General features: G+C 51.3%; 1 protein-coding gene across 1 annotated transcript in view; it reads left to right on the forward strand.

Moving 5' to 3' along the window:
* The first annotated feature begins 652 nt into the window (after window positions 1-652).
* The window catches only part of LOC121433531 (otospiralin), a 104,800-nt gene continuing 88,628 nt past the window's right edge, over window positions 653-16,824 (forward strand). Inside the window, exon 1 of the mRNA XM_041631999.1 lies at window positions 653-715. The gene's annotated coding sequence lies outside the window, so the exon portion shown is untranslated. The remainder of the gene's footprint in view (window positions 716-16,824) is intronic.

The raw sequence follows: 16,824 nt of genomic DNA on the forward strand, positions 1-16,824 counted from the left end.
GCACACTAGTACTCAGGGTCTTCAGCTGGCTGGTCCCTGGGGAGCAGCAGGCTTGTCGGGTGGATCCTTCATGCCAGGCACCGAGAGTCCTGAATGAAGACACATATTACATAAAAGAAGGAAGATGAGAAGGGAAGGCTTTTGTCTTAGACGGAGAAAATTACATATCCCATTGGATATGTTATTGCTGGTAAATCTCTAAAAATTAAGGTTAAATCAACCCCTGAACTTCTGGCGCTTGTCAATTCTTGTGGTGTAAATATGGCACTGTTGTTGATTCATTTGGAAGTGCTGGCTCTCAGGAGCTGGCAGCGGCAGCTCTTGCCCTGAAAGTCAGTGCACAAGCCTAGGACTCCTCCACTGACCCCCTCTGAATGAGGCATGCGGAGCTGTGGCATAAGTACAAGCTCCCGTCATGTTGATGCGTAAGGTGACAGGACCAAGGGCAAGAGCATTGAGTCTTGTCCACACAAGCTCCCAGGTTCTGGAGATATGACAAAGGAGGAAACAAGACAGGCTGAGGAGAGGCTGCCTCTGCAGAGTGCGGGTTTCCCTCTCCATTTCTCAAGTCCCCCATTCAGCCGCTGACTGACCAGTTTCCTTCTGTGCCATGATGAGCTCCCCATGCTGAGCGGCCGGCCCTCTGTCTGAACTGAGAGGAATCAGATTCTCAGATGGTCCAGGGAGTTGTACACTCTTCTCCCCTCGGACTCACGTGAGTATTTGGAGGATCTCCTCTGTCCGTTCCTCCCTCTACCCTGAAGGCCTTGATGTCTGACCCAGCCCATAGAAAAGCTTCGTTTGCACCTTTTGGCAAAGTTGGGGTGCTGGGCCATTTGGGTAAGTGAAAGCCTTACTTCTGCTTCTTAGTCACCTCTAGGCTTCCTCCACAGGCTCCCCTAAAGAGAAGCTGCACCCACATTTCCTTGTGCGTGCTGCCAACCCTAGCACCACAAGCTGTCCTTGACTTGGGCCATTTCGGTTGGTTCCTGGGTCTCAGGAGCAGGACAAGGTTCAGCAAAAGAGCCTTCCTACCCCCAGGCCAGCCAGGGAGGATGACCTTGTCGGGTCAAAGGCTCCAGAATAGGTTCCAGGCTGCTTAAGGGGCAGACCAAACAACATGCCCTGGCTCAGGGTTTGTCCTGAGTACCCCTGAAGTCTGTTCCACACCACAGTAGCTGTGAAGCCGAGGCTACGCAGATGTCTGGAGCGGGCAGAGGGGTTGGCATTACTCAAGGTGGAGAGACAGTGTCACCCCTAGCTCTCATGGCTGTTCTAGCACTTCCGCTTTGACTTTTGTGATGAATGCAGAGTACTTCGTTCACCGAAATTTTTCTTTTGAACTGAAAAAGAACCACAATTCCCCATGGTTTCAGAGTGGTGGAGATTGGCCATGGTCACTTTGAAGCAGGCCCATCCACAAGATCAGCCTGACCAGGCCTCAGGTCTTCCTTTCTGGGCTACACAAGCAGCAGCAAGGCCTGTGTGTCCTGTTCCAGGCTGTAAGGGGGCTTGCTGCTCTGGTGAGATTGTTTAGCGCGGGTCCAGCTTGCAAGCATTGCGGACTGAATGTTTCTTACATGTTTGACTTAGGCTATGGTTTTTCTTGGTGTGTGTGTGTGTGTGTGTGTGTGTGTGTGTGTGTGTGTGTATTCTGGGGAGGATCAGGTAGGCCTGGCCTATGAATCTGGGCTCAACAGTGACATTGATGGTCTCAAGGGGTTGAGGGTCAGTGCTGTTCCTCCAAGGGAATGAGGTGCCTGCTGCTGGCTATTTGGAAAAGAAGCTCATGGATTAGACACAGGCTTGCCCTGCGGTGGGAGATTTACTCAGTGTCTTCAGGCAGGGCCATCTGAAGCCAGGTGGGAAAAACCTCAAGAGGGAGCTAATTGGACTGGGCTAGGAACTTGGGAGGTGGAGTATTCTCTTGACAGTTCTTCACTTCGACAAGTGTCCTATCATCCACCAGGAAGGCCTATAAGTAGAGGTATGTGGTCTGGAAATGGCCAGGAACTTTCACAGAGACAGACCACCTTGATACTGAGTTAGGAGTTTTGGAAGGGGCCAGGGGAGTCTCTTGCCAAGTCTTTCCTTGCTTTGCTATTTTGTCCAGGACGGGGTTTCAGTTGCTTCCCAAGAGAGTTCCGTTCAAGGTTTCCCAGAAGCCATGACTTTCCCCCTGGGTTAGTTTAGGTCCTGTTTAATCAAGCCACCCAGGTATCTGGAAAAACGTCAAAAGAAAGGAGAGAGCAGGAAAAAGAAGAGAAGGAATGAGGGAAAAGGGGAAAGAGGGAAGGAGTGTGTGGGGAAGGAAGGAGAGAAGGAAAGAAGGGTGGATAGGAGAGGAGAAGGAAGATAGCAACAAGGAGAGAAAGAGGAGGGAGAAAAAAAGGGAGGAGGAAAGGAGAATACGGAGGGGGAGGGGAAGAAGAAAAGAAGGAAGGCGAAGGAGAGAGGGGGAGAAGGAAGGGACGAGAGAAAGACAGGTGTAAGTAACCCCTAGGAATCTACCTCTTCCAGCTCCCAGGCTGTCATTCAGTTCCTCTTCAGCCTTCAGATGTGGATGCTTTCCTGTACCCATGCTCCGCTTCTGGATTTTACATTTCAAGTTTTCTACTGCACTTGGTCTCCTGGGATCCACTCCACTTTCTCAGACTGCTCCCAAAGTTGGCACCACCTGTCCTTTGGTGGGCAGCTCAATGGCTCCAGGGCTCTGTAAATGTTGCCCACGTCTCTGTAGGAGGCTATGGTGGGCTTCTGGGTTGGAGGACAGAGGCTGCACACGAGCCAAGTCATCGAATGCCCCTTTTCTGGGAAGCTCTGGTACCAACTGTTCTGCCTTGAGTTTCTTCTGTCTGGGGAAAGCTGAGCATTTCCCGGGGTTGACTCTGTCCAATCTCAGAAGGCCCTCCTGTGGGAGCAAGACAATGTAATTAGGTTAATAATGGTGTCCCCAGGACACAACTTTTTGGGGTGAAGGGCTGAGGGGTAGACTTGGTAGGAATCTGGACCCAGCGGGACAATCAATTTATCTGGAAGGAATATTTTTGGAGTCAAGTGTTGGACGTCTGAACCTCCTGCCCTTCCTTTTCTCTGGGGTACACAGAAACTCCTCAGTCACCCTGGGAGTCACATACTCAGGCTGTCACCGGGTCCAACAGAACCTTCTAGATTGTCAACACCTAAGTTCCCTGATGTGACTCTTCCCCAAAGTGACTCTGTGCTCGCCAGCTAGGACCTCCATGTGGACAGCTTGCTCCCTTCTTTGTTCTTTCATGGAGCCCCACTCTGAAAGGTCTGTGATTCTGTCCCCTGAAGTCTTCCCTGAAGAAGTGCTGATCTCCCATGGCGTAACATCTGACACCTTCGAGGCTCCCCTGATGGAATTTGCTGGGCTAGTGTATCCTTGAGCATCTGCAGAAGCAGCATGCAGCACCTGCAAGAACGGGTACCAGGGCTTCCCAGCAGAACACAGGTCCCCTTGAACCTCTTTAATGCTAGCAGAGGGCTTTTCTCGTGAAGGACTAAAGGGAAGCAAGGAGAGACAGATCCAGTGGACTGCAAACGGGGGCTTCCTTCTGGAGGCCCATCTGGGCTCCACCAGGGTCTGATAGGCTCTGAAACAGCTTCATTCTGTAGACCAGAAAAGACCAGGAGAGCTGAGAGGAAAGGGTCCTGTCTAAAGCCCAGAGCATGCATAGTGAATGACCAGACCGCCAAGGGAGGGGGCGCCCCTTCAAGGCAAGACCCCACCCTTTGGAAGGGTACCACCTCGGGAAGAGTCACCAGAAACTGCACCCTCAGACTGGTCTGCAGAGTTAGGACAGGTAATCCGGAACAAAGCAGCCATCTTGAGCCCTGTGTTCTGGGTTACTGGAGATGGTTCAGAGAGGCAGAGAGTGTTCCCTGCTGGCCTAGAGAGGGAGTGGTCACCAAGAACCTTCCCCAGCCCTCTCCCCTCCTATTGGGCCAGCAGGAACCAGCTCTTCCAAACCAGGGAGGGAGAGGGGACCTTGCAAGGGCTGGCAGCATAGCCCTTCATGAATATGCATGAGGGAGGTGCCCCTCTGGGGACCATTCCCACCCGCCAAGGCACTTATCTTTGGTGGTGAATAGGGTGCTATTGTGGGCAGGGCTTCAGAATTTTAATGACTTGCAAAATATAGTTAATTATGTAAAAAGACATCTTCTGCACTTTTTCATGTAAATGAGACAAATTAATTGGCGCTCAGTAGTTTTGAGAGCCGCCTGGTCTGGGGGGAGGAGGGGGAAGTCCTTGATGGTTCTGAAGTAGGTGCTTGCTGAAAGCAAGGTGGAAAGCAGACACGGAGAAGGGCAATTTCTGATCCATTTAATTAATCCCATCACTAAACCCGCTTAGGGTTTGAAACTCAAACCGTGAGAAAGCGCAGCCTGCGTGTTCTCGCGCCACTGCCAGTCAATGGGTATAGCCCAGGAACCCTGGGGGCTGCTGGGAAAGGCTGGGGGGCAGGGCCCTGAGGCAACCAGCTCCACCAGCCCCTGGTCCTTAGCCAAGTTCTCAACAGAGGCTCTGAAGATGACACTGGGGGCATGCGGGGCAGTGTCCCTCAGGTGAGACAGAACATTTAAGTGGCAAAATCTGCATTTTCAAGGTCTTGCAAGGACATTTCTCCAAAGATATACTAGTGGCCAGCAGGCACAGGGAGAGTGAGGGCACCACTGTCAATCACTGCGAAGTCCGAGTTCAACCATGGAAAGATGCCACCTCCGGTCTGCCAGGGTGACTATAATCAAAACCACAGAACACATGTGTCCACGAGGACTGGGGTGAGCTTCAGTGTGCTGCTGTTGGGGATTTTGTTAGGTATATTTCTCTCCACTGACACAAATAATTCCAGTCAGACCAAATAAATGATGCCCACCTTTAATGCTGCGCTCCCGGGTAGCCTGGAAAAAAACATGGTGAGGGAAAGAGAACAGGGGAGACCACGCAAAACCTGGAGACCACGTGTTCCAGTCAGATGTAAAGAGATGAAGGCAGAAAGCAGTTTGGTATTTTCAGGAAAGGTTAGCTGTAGAGGCGCCATAAGCCCTCGCCACTCTCCTTTGGCATGCAGACCCGGAAAGCCAGGGCTTGGAGATGATTGTACACAGTGCTTGGGCGGCATTGTTCACAAGAGGCAAACAGCCCACGTGTCCCTCAGAGGATGAGCGGGGAGGCACGGGGTGCATCCACACAGTGCAACGTTATCCAACTATGCAAAGGAAGGAAACGCAGACATAAAAGAATCTCAGGGACACCGTAAAAAATTGAGCCACATGAAGGACCAAGCTTCTCCAGATTCCCCAGTAGAGGCAGAAAGTGGACGGTGGCTGTTAGGCAACACAGAAGTTTTGCTTGTAGATGAATGTACTTGGTGTCATTTTCCAGTGAAAATGATCTCTTGAATCCGCCCCTTTGCCAGCATTATCTGGAGCCCTTGCCTAAGCTTATGCCCTGCTTACAGAGACCCTCCAGCCTCCAGGTCCTATCTGGAGGGTAGCTGGGCTCAGCAGAGCAGCCAGAGTACCAGGGGACACACTCACACCCTGGGCCCTTACCCTCCTCCTGCTCTGGCAGCAGCAGCCACCAAGGGGGTCACTTTACACATTCCCAGATCCTAATCAAATCGCACCTGCCCCGCTTGGCTCATCTTTCTGAAGCCCCTTGGCCCAAGCAGCCTGACTGAGGAGCCAGCCTGGAGGCCTCTGCCCGGCATGGGAAACGCCATGGGAGAGCTGGCAACAATGGGCTTCTATCACAGGAGAAACCTGAGCCAGCATTCTCATGGCCGGGCTGCCCAGGCAGGGGTGGAACCTGACCTCCACATGCTGCTGTCGTCTCACTGGCTTTGGAAAGTAAGAATGGAGGCAGGGTCTCGGGGTAGTCAGCAGGCAGTGCTGGGAATATGCCCTCAGGCATGGCCGTTCTGCTTCTTCCTGGGGCGCACTGCCCTGCAGCCCTGGGATTCCCGTTAGACCCTTGGAGACAGCACATGCTCCCAGGCAGCAGGAAGCCTTGTTGCCACCCAGATGTGCTGCCAGAGCCCTGTAGAGTCACAGCTGGCTGCAAAGCATCCAAGCCGAAGAGTTGCAAAATCCACCGTAACTTGCTAATTTCTGCCACGGGCACCCACCTGAGTTGGGGAGCTAGGCGGCTTCCCTGATTGCCTGGGAAACAGTTAGCGCCTACATCATCTGTGACAAGACTGAGCCTGCGGTCACCTCCTAAGGACATCCAGGCCAGACACACTGACGATGGCAAGGCCCCAGGGTGTCAGGTGCACACCTCAAGTTGCCAGAACACAGCCGGCCAGGGCCTCTGTAGGTCTAGCAGAAGCTCAGGCTGTCAGAACTCTGCCTGGGTCACTCCTCTCTCTGAGACAGGAACACACCCTGGACGGGGCTCCCCCAGGCCAGCCATGGTGGCACTGCTCTTCTCTTCATGCTTCTCTTTTCTCTGCCATTAAGAGTTCTCCGTGTCCCTCAGTGCTGGCTCTGTAGGCCAAGGGGCAGGGCAACCTGGACAGGAGTCTCCTTCCCAGGGTCACTAGCACCGCAGCGCAGCTCCACGGCTGGGCAGAGGCTGCTTGGGTGAAGACCGGGCCTGGCAGGTTAGATGGTCACCAGCTGTGACTGCCCTAATTTCCTTCTGCCTGTAAGCCCTGCTACTGAGTGTGACGTCACTGGATCCGGAAGTCACAGAGTCACTCTGATAAAGCACTTACTCCTGCAAGGTACATCTTCAGGAGCCAGTGGCCTTTCCTCCTGAACTGCCCTCAGGGAAAAGGCTAGTATCTTCAGATACAGCTGGGGATCAAGCAGGACTAAACACCAGGCACTGTCACATACACAGTCTCCAGCAGAAGCTAGAGACCTCCTTCCTCCAGGTTGGTCAAAGGACAGACTGTCGTAGTGGGGTTAAAAGCCAAGAATGGCAAAAGTAGTGCTGGCTGGTCCTGTAGCCTCACCCCAATCCTGGTGCCCAGTGATGCCTGCTACTACTAGCATCCTGCCTAGGGGTCTGATGGTCCTCTGTGGAAGGCCTTAACCTGAAGGTTGGTGTTAAAAACACTGCTTTCCCAAGCCAACTTCGCAGTTGAGGGGTGAGATCGGCACACTAACCTGGGGCCTTTGAGGTCTGGGCCTGTTTGCTTCAGTGCTCTTAGGGTGTGGTCAGGGCTCAGCCCATTAGGATACCCAGAAAATGAGAAAGGGAAGGGAGAAAGAAAAAGGATAAGGAGGGAAAGAGAGGCAAGGGTCATGGGTACCGGAATATGTAAGTGGATAGGTTCAGTGGTCCAGGCTGTGCAGTGGTTGAGGACTCAGAAAGCCTGAACATACACAGTAGCACTATAGAGCTACCAGGCACCATTAACAATGAAGGGGTGCTTGGGAACATGGATGCATGTTTACACATGTATGCACATAAAACCAACCTTAGTTTAACAAGGGGGTGCTGGTCCCCTAAGTAATGTTTGGAGTCCTACGTATATCAGAAAGGACTAACTCATTCACTCCCCGCCCCCTGCCAGTGCCCATGACATGACAGACGGATTGAAGCTTGTCACTGCGTACTGACAGAGCTGACTGTCATGGATCTACTTGTTTTGAGCAGCCACCCATTGCTGTCAACCCTCGAAGTTGGGGTTTTATGACTAGCTGTGTCTGTGTACCACGGGCAAGCAGCACGCATTGGGTAAATACACAGAACCTGTAGACCGACTGACTGATACATGACTAACGTGGACAGATGTCCTCCTGCTGTCTCTGAGCTGCTCAGCATGGGCCTTCGGGAGCACCTACCCACTCTCTTTGAGTCTGGCAGCTCAGACACGGGGGATTGCATCTCCCAGTGATCTCATTAGTGTTTTGCTGGTCCCCAGCAGACTGGGTGTCTTTCTGGGCCTGATCCTCTTGCATTACCAGTGTGGTAAGGTGCGTGGGACCTTGTCCTGTTAAGTAATACAGGTGGGAGTCTGGCTATGTGCAATGGTGGTGGCATTGTGACTGACGGACTGACAGCAGTGGATTAATGAAGTCTGTCTTTGCTCCAGGGCTGAGCAGTGCTGCGGGACATGGAGGAATCCGTGCTCTCTTGACCATAGAGAAAAGAGAGGGAAAAAGGGTGAGCTGCCCTGGATCGTTGGAGATTGCCAAGATGCCCCTGAGTCCAGAACCTTCCACTGCACAGGGCTCTCCTGTGCGTGACACTGGCCGCTGCTTCTGGGCTTCGCCTCTTTTCCTTCTGTTTTTGTCTTCTCCGTGCTGACAGGAGGGAGGCAGTGTATTCTGGACATGGCTGATCTTTTGTGTTTCATCTGTCATGAATGTTCCCTCGCCCACTGGCACTTGTCTTTTCACTCGAAACACTCACTGAAGATATTTTTTTTTCAGCCCCCGAAATGCATTAATATTCATGAGCAATAAATGTCTGTCAATATTTCCCTTAGAGCGTCTGGGCTTAGGGCCCGGAGCTGCAGGACATCGTTCCAAGGTTACAGAATGCCGTGTGGGAGTCACCATGCTCCAAGAGCCCCGTTCTCATGGAAGGTTCTGGGCTCAGTGGTGGCTTGGCAAACGGTGGTCATCCAGGGAGCTCTCAGGCCACCTGCCTTCACACATGTCGCCTCTGCGTTTCTTTGCGGTCGGGAGGGCCCCAGTTTGTGTACCTTAGTGCTGCCTCGGCTCTGCAACAAAGATGGACCTGGGTTTGTTTCATTCATTATGTGCTCCTGGGTGGTGAGGGTAATGGCATCCAGCTCCGAGGGCTCACTCAGTACCTAGCCCAATCTCCACCTGGAGTCTTTATGTTGTGAAACTATTGTACTATCCATTCAATCACTTTGGTGCAGGAAGGCCACTGTTGGTGTAGGCTAGGCTCTGAGCCCAGAGAAAGGAGTGGCTGGGCAGATAGGCATCTTCGGGGCTGTTGGGCCAGTTTGAAGCTGCAGCAGTAGCAGCAGAGGAAGGGATGGGGAAATCATGTGGAAGAGCCCGGGCAGGGAGTGTCTTTCTCTCTGGTTCTGGATGGGAACCGTTCTTCCCTCTCTAGGTACTTGGTGAGGAAGATGGGCAGGCCAAATCTCAGTCCTTAGCCTGGGCTTATCCCACAGCTGCGGAAGCTCTCCAGGAGAGGGTCTTGTCCCTCCTGTAGTACTAGTGGGCAGCAGTCCACAGAGCTCATGGGACCTAGGATATAGGCTAGGGAACCGTAGCTGGGTCACTCCAGGACACCAGCTTGTACTGAGGTATCCCAGAGGCAGAACCCAGGCCAGACCTTTGCCTCATGTCCTCCATCCAGGTTACAAGGGCCAGGAGGGTGTGAGGAGAGGGTGGGGGTACAGAGATGGGGTACAAGGGCTATCCCAAGCACTGGTCTCCCAAAGTGAGACCCAGGTGTTCAGGGTCACACCTCCCAGTATTCCAGGGTCTGCAAGAGCGATTGTGGTGGTCAGGGCTGTAGGCAGCAGATGCTAAGTGAAAGGTTCTGGACCATGGCCACCATATTACTTTCCCTCAGTTCTCAGCCTTCTCCGTGACCTGAGACTAGGCCCTCATCAGCTCAGAGAGAATCAGAGAGAATACCCTCTAAGTTCACCAGGTCCCTCCATATCCTTCATGACATCTTCACGAAGGTCCCCTACAGTCAGGGTAGGCAGGTACACCTATCTCTACCTGAGACTTTGACGGAGGACTCCACAGAAGCACACCAGCCCTGGGAGAAGTTCCTCACATGGCCTGCCCCTGGCTTGGCCCTCAGGCCTGCCGCTCAGGATGTCTGCCACCAAACCACTTACAGAATGAAAATGAACCGAAATGGAAGGGTAACGGGGTTGGGGAGCCACAGCTGAGGTGATACATCACTTAATTAAGAAGTTAGCTAAATTATACAGGTTTACTCATCTCAGAGAACCTTGCTGCATTCTTCCTGAGGAGGCCACAGAGGGGACGCACTGTCGGAGGCTAGATTTCTAACCGAATTGCTGACTTGTTTTTGCTCACTCAGGCTCCATCGAAACGTCTCGTTGAATAGACAAAGGTTTATGTGATTATTGGATTCTGCGCCTGATTGGTTCTAAAAAGAGAATAAGGGCTGGTCAGTTGGCTCAGGAGCTACAGGCTGGAGCTTGTATATTGACTCGAGCTAGCATTTTAAGGGTCCCTTTTCTGCGGTGGCTCACCCAGATCTATGGAACATCTATCAGGAAGAGTGTGGGCCAGGTATCACAGCCTTCGTAGGTAGGTTTATAGCTTGTCCCTGGCCTGGGTTAGGGCAGCCAGGCAGGTTCTGAATATACCAGTGAGCAGGGTGTCCCCTGGGAGGTGACAAACACTAGATGTGAGGGAGGTGCTGTGGCGGGCGGGGACTGTCTGGGAACTCGGGGTTGTTTGAGGTGGTAGAGTGTCACATGGGGTGGGGGAGGGTGACTGCCACAGCCTGAGGGCTTGTCTTCCCTTTGACTTGGCGTCCCTGAACAGCAGAAGCAGGCTGTTCCAAGATCCTGGCTCTTGACTTGCCTGGAGATGCCAGCTCTGCTCAAAGCCTAGGCGAGATAAGCCTGGCCCATGGAGGGGGCAGACAGCAGCAAGCTTTTCCTCAGCTTCCCCGGGGGGGGGGGGGTCCCAAAAATTTCACCTGAGATGAGCAGCACTGTCCTATGGCATGCTGAGCCAGTGGGGGTGCTCAGGGCCCAGGACAGGCTGGCTGGTGGGAGCAGATAGTCCACTGGAGGCTCTGGAGGAAGAGAGAGGCTCTCCTGTGTCACTCTCTCTTATGGGCTCTGTACATCCAAATGTCAACCTTCCAAGGCCTTGCTGAGCTAGGGAGGCCCGTCTGAACCAATGTGCCATGTCACTGTTCCCTGCAGCAGAGTGTCCCTAGGGTGCTGGGATTCTGCAGTTAGGTACCATGTGTCTGTGAGCACTGGCTGTTCAGAGACACCGTGATGTCCTTGTCACAGACTTACTGGATTATTCAATGGGCTTCCTACCAGACTGCTTTATAAGAATACAATGAGGTCTTTCTGTCCATTGTTGTAATTCTCTGGCTTTGAGCATGTCTCAAAGCTCAGGGGGCATGGACCCCAAATCTGTTCAAGGACACCTAGCCAGAACATCCCCCATTGTGAACCTAAAGTACTTTGCTTGGATTAGAACTTCCCTTCCAATAGCATGTCACAGCAGGCTTTCCATCCCTGTTCCACAGCCAAGCCCAAATCATATTTCATTGGTTTTCAATAATGGTGTTGTCATCTTGCCAATTCACTCCCGTAATTGGGCCAGCAGGAAGCCTGCAGAGAAGGCTCCTCCGTGCTTGCCTGAAGGCACAGGGGACCTGTGACAGGCAGGGCTGTAGCCAGTTATGCTGCAGGTTCCATCCATTCGATAGCACAGGGACCAGTGCCCGTACAAGCTGGCAGCCACCCATTTCAGTCTTTGCTACTGATGCTGCCAGCAATTTGTGTGCTTGGGAGCTTAAGTCGAGCTGTTTAGGTATTTCCTTCTTTCCTCCCTCTGACAGTAGACAGGCACTGACCAGAGCACGAGGAAGTGGTTCTCAGCATTTGTCCCTTTGCTGAGCTTGCTAGGGATGATGATAATCTAGGCCAGAGACAAATGCTACAGTTACAAGGAAAACCACGATGCTGATGATGGTCAATTTCAAAAGTGAGAATTTGAGCCTTTCCTGGTTTCAGTGCAAAGCTACTGCTCTCAAGTTCAATATTGCTTCGCTGGGTGTCTCCAATACAGAAAAGACACAGTGAATGTATCCAGGATTTGTGACTGCCATGGGAGGGAAACCTCTAGGGGTCCTTCACCTAGGGAGAGGCACAGGTATTTCCAGTTTCCTAGAGGCTTCCCTTACACTTCTCAGGAAGGTTCTCCCATCCCAGCGTCCACCACCAAAGCCAGTCTTGCCTATTAACATATTTTACAAATGGAATAGTGTAAACCATTCCATTTAGTGCAAGGCTTCACTGAGTAGCAGGGTGTAGGTGGGCTCCATCTTGCTGTGGTTTAAACGTGGAATGTCTCAGCAGGCTCACGTTTTGAACACCTGATCCCCATCCTATGATGCTATTTGGAAGTCTGGAAAGTCTGTAGGGTGTGGGGTCTGGCTAGCAGAAATAGGTATATGGGGTGGGTCTTTGAAGGTCAGATCCACTTCTGGTTCTGGCCTATCTTCCCTGCTTTCCGATAGATGACTACGGTGTGAACAAGCTTACCACGTGCTCCTTCCTCTGTGGAGCCAATCCTCCATGCCTTTCTTGTTGCTGCCATGGACTGAGCCTTCTGAACCATGAGAGGATGGAGAAAGACAAGAATGTGAGCAGGGGGCTGTCAACCTGTCCTTGTTCTCTTTTCTGTGGTTCTGATAAAAATACCCAAACCAAAGACGTGGTTTTGTTTTTCCCATAATTCTTTTTTTTGCAGTTCATCCTTGTAGTCCATCACTGCGGTCCATCACTGTGGACCATCACTGCGGTCCATCACTGCAATCCATCACTGCAGTCCATCACTGCGGTCCATCACTGTGGTCCATCACTGCAGTCCATTACTGCGGTCCATCACTGTGGTCCATCACTGCCATCCATTACTGCGGTCCATGACTGTGGTCCATCACTGCCATCCACTACTGCGGTCCATCACTGAGGTCCATCACTGCAATCCATCACTGCAGTCCATCACTGCAGTCCATCACTGTGGTCCATCACTATGGTCCATCACTGCAGTCCATCACTGCAGTCCATCCTTGTCCATCACTGCAGTCCATCACTGCAATCCATCCTTGTCCATCACTGCAGTCCATCACTATGGTCCATCACTGTGGTCCATCACTGCAATCCATCACTGTAGTCCATCATTGCAGTCCATCACTGTGGTCCATCACTGCCATCCATTACTGCAGTCCATCACTGCGGTCCATCACTGCAGTCCATCACTGCAGTCCATCACTGTGGTCCATCACTGCAGTCCATCACTGCAGTCCATCCTTGTCCATCACTGCAGTCCATCACTGTGGTCCATCACTGTGGTGCATCACTGCGGTCCATCACTGCAGTCCATCACTGCAGTCCATCCTTGTCCATCACTGCAGTCCATCACTGTGGTCCATCACTGTGGTCCATCACTGCGGTCCATCACTGCAGTCCATCACTGCAGTCCATCCTTGTCCATCACTGCAGTCCATCACTGCAGTCAATCACTGTGGTCCATCACTGCCATCCATCTGCGGTCCATCACTGCAGTCCATCACTGCGGTCCATCACTGTAGTCCATCACTGTAGTCCATCACTGTAGTCCATCACTGTAGTCCATCACTGCGGTCCATCACTGCAGTCCATCCTTGTCCATTACTGCAGTCCATCACTGTGGTCCATCACTGCAGTCCATCCTTGTCCATCACTGCGGTCCATCACTGCGGTCCATCACTGTGGTCCATCACTGCCATCCATTACTGCGGTCCATCACTGCGGTCCATCACTGCAGTCCATCACTGCAGTCCATCACTGTGGTCCATCACTGCCATCCATCACTGCAGTCCATCACTGTGGTCCATCACTGCCATCCATCTGCGGTCCATCACTGCAGTCCATCCTTGTCCATTACTGCAGTCCATCACTGTGGTCCATCACTGCAGTCCATCCTTGTCCATCACTGAGGTCCATCACTGCGGTCCATCACTGTGGTCCATCACTGCGGTCCATCACTGCAGTCCATCACTGTGGTCCATCACTGCCATCCATTACTGCAGTCCATCACTGTGGTCCATCACTGCCATCCATCACTGCAGTCCATCACTGTGGTCCATCACTGCCATCCATCTGCGGTCCATCACTGCAGTCCATCACTGCGGTCCATCACTGTAGTCCATCACTGTAGTCCATCACTGTAGTCCATCACTGTGGTCCATCACTGTGGTCCATCACTGCCATCCATCACTGCGGTCCATCACTGCGGTCCATCACTGCGGTCCATCACTGCAGTCCATCACTACAGTCCATCACTGCGGTCCATCACTGCAGTCCATCACTGCAATCCATCCTTGTAGTCCGTCACTGCAGTTCATCACTGCAGTTCATGGTTGCTGGGATGTCATAACTGCAGGGACTTGGAGGAGCAAGGACATTGCCATCCAAGAGCAGAGAGCATTATGGCAGTGCTCAGTTTACTGTCTCCTATTCAATTAGTAAGTCCAGCTCATGAAATGGTACTACCCACATTCAGAGTGGGTGGACTTCCCAGCTTAGTCTAACTCAGACAATCTCTTATGTCCACAGGCTACTCCAATCCAGATAATTCCTCTGTGAGATTCCTTTCCAAAGTGATTCTTGACTGTTTGCCATTGACAGCTAAAACTCTTATACCTTAATTCCAGAACTTGATAGGCAGATGTGGAAAGATTCCTATGAAGGTGAGGCCAGGCTGGTCTGTATAGTAAATTCCAGTCCACCCAGGGCTACATAGTGAAACCTTGTCTCATAAAAAAGAACAAATATATAAATTAAAAAAATCCTAACCATCACACCATGAGAGCCACAAGATGCCCTGAGGGCTCAGGGACTGATATGACAGCATAGTGCACCGGGAAGACATATTGTTAGACTCTCCTGACCCTAATCTTGAAACCTTTTAGCCACCCTCTCGCTGTGCCTCACTTTCTCCACCAGCCCAGGCTTGACCCTCTCCTTCAGCCATCTCTCAGATCACTGCTGGCAGAATTTGATAATCCCCGGTGAGAGGTAGTCCTGCTACCTGGGGCTAACCCTTTCTGGCTACACAGCATGAATGGAGCCTAAAACCTTTTTTTTCATTTCTTTGTATTCTGTTGCCATATATATATATATATATATATATATATATATATATATATATATATATATATACATACATATATATGACAACAGCCTACATTGGTAGATGGAGGTCAAGCCTTTAGGGACTGGTAACTTCACAGAGGCCAACAACTCAGATCTCTTAAGGCCCTGGCTGTGTGTCTTGCACCAAGTTATTTGGCCTCTCTGAACCCATTGCTTCATTAATGAAACACAGGGGACAGTTATATCACCCTTGATGAGGTCCCACCCTGGAAACTCAGCCCTCATACCTGTGACAGGTGAAATGGGCCTCATTCTCCAGCCAGTTTTTGAGGGAACCATTGCTTTAGACTGGTGTTCATACCAGACTGTAATTTATGTCTCTTAAGACAGTGGTGCTTCAAGCTGTGCCTTGCCTGGAGAGACTCCATTTTAGAAGCAGCACTCGATTCAATTTTAATGCAAACACAAAGGCAGCATGACTGTGTCACAGGAGACCCTTGACAACACCATTACTACTGCACCGGCCGTGAGACACATACCGACAACTTATTTCAAAAGTAGAAAGGATGCCGTCTAGAAATTTGATCTAAATATATCCAAGACAATTGGGACCTCAGGAAATCAAATCAAGATGACCAGACCTGAGAAACACTGAACACACCAGACTAGGGAAAGGAAGCAATATTACTCAGACCTCCAAAAGGGAAGGAAGACTGCCTTGTGATGTTGATGGCCCCGCATACCTTCCATCTGTCCACCTGGTGTGTGAGTCTGGAAAGGACACAGAGGACTCATGGCTATCCCAGAGCTCCACTCAGCTTGTCCTCTGCTGTTGACATGGCTTGCTAAAGTCACTGTATGTCTGTCTGTCTGCACAGTCATCTGTTTGTCCATCTTGACCTCCCATCTGTTCATCTACATATTGGTTTGCTGGAGACAGTGCCATGTCTTTGGTCTCTGTGGTCCCGGGACATTTGTGAACTTGAATGAGGGATTCTTTGGTTCAGAGGCCTGGGTGGTAGGGGGCTGAGGGTAGCTCTCCACTCAGAAATATCAGGTATGGCTCTTTGGGATGAAGCAGGATTGGGTCCAGGGATGGAGCCTGTAGGTGTGTCCGTGAGGAGATGTTCAGGATCCTGCCGGGCTATTGCACAGGTGGGAAAACGCCCAGGTGTTGGGTTATATCCAGGTGTGTTGTGCATGCACAAAGGTATGCCAGGGAGCTACAAAGTGTTTTGGGCATGGGTTGTGCACACGGCATAGCCAGGGAAAGTTCACGCTCCTTGGGCTGGTGTTGCTAGGCACAATAGATCTTCTTCAGGATTACCAAGTCCCAATGCCTGGTTGTTCTATGGAGTTGTAGTCATGGTGACCATTCATGGGCATGCCCTCAATCCCCAAGCTCGTCCAGCAGTTCCCGCCCTCGTCAACATCATAGTTACTCAGCTTTTACTGGTTTAGTCTTGGGTCTAGGATCTGAATGGGGCCCGGATTTGATTGCATGTAACAGAGAGATGAACATTGACTTATACAAGGAAAAATATGCTTATCGTCTGTCTATGAAATAAGACAAAATTTAAGTATTTTAAATATATAATACTTAATATTTAACAAAACAAAACAAAAGAGTTACCATGGTCATAGTGTCTCTTCATAGCAATAAAAACCCTAAGACAATCATATCTGAAACAACATCAGGAAGGAAGATATGTTTTGGTTCCTGGGTTCCTGGTTTTATCCAGTCGGGGTAGAACATCTCATCTCATGGCAGAAGCGAGTAAGGAGCAGGTACGACCTTCAGATTCCTGCCTCCTGTCTCCTACTCCCTCTAGCCAAACCCCACCTCCTGCCTACTCAGATAGTGCCACCAGCTGGGTAGCATACAATTCTGTGGGAGACACTTCATATTCAAACTCCAACATTCTGTTTCTGGCTCCCAAGGTCATGGCCATCTCATAAGGTAAAATGCATTGAGTCT

The sequence above is a fragment of the Microtus oregoni genome, unplaced genomic scaffold (genome assembly GCF_018167655.1).
Source record: "Microtus oregoni isolate MIOR12 unplaced genomic scaffold, Mior012 000038F_ref0000394, whole genome shotgun sequence".
NCBI lineage: Eukaryota > Metazoa > Chordata > Mammalia > Rodentia > Cricetidae > Microtus > Microtus oregoni.